We start from the raw sequence: 3,040 nt of genomic DNA on the forward strand, positions 1-3,040 counted from the left end.
CCCCTCCAGCCCCCCTTGGCTGTCCCCACCCACCCAAACTCCTGGTACTTAAAAAAAGCCCCGGTGCTCACCAGGTGCTGCCAGGCGGGGGCAGCCCCTGCTGCCCCCCACTGTCCCATGCTGCACTACACAATCCCTCTGACCCCCCCTTGCTCCCCCAGTACCCCCACAGGTGCCCCTCCCAGGCCAGCTCTGACCCTTTAAGAAAAGAAGCCCAAGAAAAGCCCTGGGACTTGCTGCTCCTGCAGCAGCCTTGGGGCTTCGTGGGGCTCATGCAGAGCTCCTGTGGGGCAGTGGGGGGCAGCAAGGATCACCCCTTGCCTGGCAGGAGTGGTGAATCTGGGGTTTTCTCACTTTTTTTCTTAAAGGGCCAGAGCTGGCCCTGGTGGGGCACCTGTGGGGGGACTGGGGGCTCATGCAGAGCCCCCCTGCATCATGGGGAAATGCGGGGCAGCAGGGATTGCCCCCTGCCTGGCAGCGCATGCTGAGCTGGCGCTTCTTTTTTAACAAGTGCTGGGAGCTGGGGCAGCCATTGCTGGGCTGGGAGAGGGGTGGGGGATGGGCCTGGCCTGGCTGATTCAGAGATTCCACAGTAGCTGAATCTCCAAATCGGATTCAGCCGAATCAAATCGGGACAGTGATTCAAATCACTGAATCGAGTCACTGTCCCTCGAATCAGCTGAATCCGAAGCAAATACTAGCCGTTTTGCACAGGCCGAGTATTTAGGTATGAAAGAGTTCTGAACAGGTTGAGAGTGTCAGGATTTAAGTGTCTTTAGGGATGCATCCATGTTCTAGATGCCACCTGCTCCTGCTTGCACACTTAAAACTTGGAAATGCATTGGTGAAGCCATTCCAGGGATGTCCAAGTGGCCGCTCCTGAGGACAATGGAGACTGAAGTCTTGAGAGTCAAATGGGAGATGTGCCTGAAGCAGCTTTACTAGCGTGTTTCATGGTTTGGAGTATACAAGGAGGAACAGGGAGGTAGGGTACCTGGGGGCATCCCTGCCACAACATGCTGAGCATACAACACAGATGTACCCTATATAACTACAGGGTGTGAGGGACTCTGATCAAGACTGACTTACCACACTTGACTCTGACTAAGGTAGCTGACCTAGTTCTCTGCAGCAAGACTGACTGCGGAGGGCACCACACATCCCTTTAAACACTCCTGCAGCCTCAGGCTGCTGGCACACATTTACACAGTTCTCAATCTGTTTCAGCAAGCCTCACGTTGCTGTCTCTGTTTCTCCTGACTTCTAATTTGGCTTTGACTTTCCTGACCCTGATCTTGGATCTCCCCTGAAACTCAGTGCTGGTTCTGTTCTCTGTAGTTTTCCTGGTATCCTCACTCCGCTTGGCTTACTTGACCCTGACCTCCTGTTTTTCCCTGGAACTTGACACTGGTTCTCTGACCCCTGGTTCCTGACCTCGGTTTATGTTTTGGACTGCATCTCTTGGATCTCCCCTCTTGGCTCTGGTAACCTGTGTCCCTGCCCTGCTAACCTCCTAGCCTCTCCCCGCTGCCCTCCCACCAGTGCCTATCCACAGGTCCGGCTGGCTACATCCCAGCCAAACCCTCACACAGGGTTAGGCAACAGCTGAGTGGGGATTTGGGGGATCTCAGTAATGCCTAAACGTTGGACTCTGCTTAGAATGGTAAGTAGGTGCCTAATTCCTTTTTTGTCATTAGTTTTAGATGAAGATGGAATAAATTGTCTACATGCAAAATGTGTGGGTCCCAAGCCTCAGTGCTTGCTGACTAATTTGTTCTCTTCCATGGCCTTTGCTGCCCAAAGAGATGATCTAGACTTATATCTTACTCCTTAGACTGACTTCAGTCAAACATCCCACCCTTCACACCATAAGTAACTTGGTTCTTGACATTGTCAAGAAATTGGTTATTGATGTCCTTTGTGAACTCTGGTGCTAATGCACATGCCATTTAATCTGATGTATCAGACGAGTGAACAGTGCCAGAATAGCTTGCCCTGAGACAGGGTAGAGCCTCCTTGTCATGCCGTTATGATTCACGTGGAATCTGCATGTTGCACAGGACTACATCTGATCCAACAAGAGTGGCAAAGCCTCTGAGCATGAAAAGGCTTCACTAGCCTTAGCAAACTGTGCAAAATGAACCCATTCTTTTTAACAGCTTCTTTTTATCAACAAAAGACTATCTTGTGCTCTGTTACCAGATTTGCCCATCACTTCGGGGTGCGTTCATTTATTAGGGATACGTTTCTAGGGTCTTTGTAATTCTTTCAATGTGCTGCTTGTGTTACTTGTGTTTCTGCGTGGAGCTGTATCTCTCCCTTCTTCAAGTCCTCATCCCCAGTGGAGCTATCTTGCAGGATTCAGTTTCAGTGGGGCTGGGTTCCTCTAGCCACCACATCAGTCAAATATATATACACACAAAATCTGGCCTTTTAACGAATGTCTCATTTTACTTCTCAGACTGACTGGGGTCAAACTTCAGTACAGGAACTTTGTTCTTGCTACTAAGTGAGGAAATTGGTTAGTGCTGTTTCCTGTGCACTCTGGTGTTAACGTACGTGCCACTTAATCTGATGCATCAGACAAGTTAACAGTGCCCAAATAGCCAGCTCTGAGACAGGATAGAGCATCTCTTCCATGAACTGTCACCAAGTACCTAGCAGCTCTCCCACCTAGCACTCAGCTTGATGCACACTTACTGGCACGCATGTACACATATACACACACACACGCATTTAGAAGTTTGAAGTTTTCTGAAATAACAGCCTGACAATGCGTTGTGAGCTGGTGGGACAGATTGGTATTCTTAGTGGCAGCAAACAAGGACTTTATTATTAATTGGTTGGATCTACAACTATTGTAAAGTGTAAAGCTGCATGATTCCATAGTCTTCAGTGAATCTATGCCAGTTCACATGGCTGAGAACATGGTCCTGCAGCTTTATTTTTGAGCCCAAGTGCCCCCACCATAAGGTATATAAAAAGCTCCCAGCATAGGCAACGTGTAGGGGTGCATGTGCACTCTCTGAGAAAGCTGGTG

Source organism: Gavialis gangeticus, unplaced genomic scaffold (assembly GCF_001723915.1).
Source record: "Gavialis gangeticus isolate Ggan-Ray unplaced genomic scaffold, GavGan_comp1, whole genome shotgun sequence".
Classification (NCBI taxonomy): Eukaryota; Metazoa; Chordata; order Crocodylia; family Gavialidae; genus Gavialis; species Gavialis gangeticus.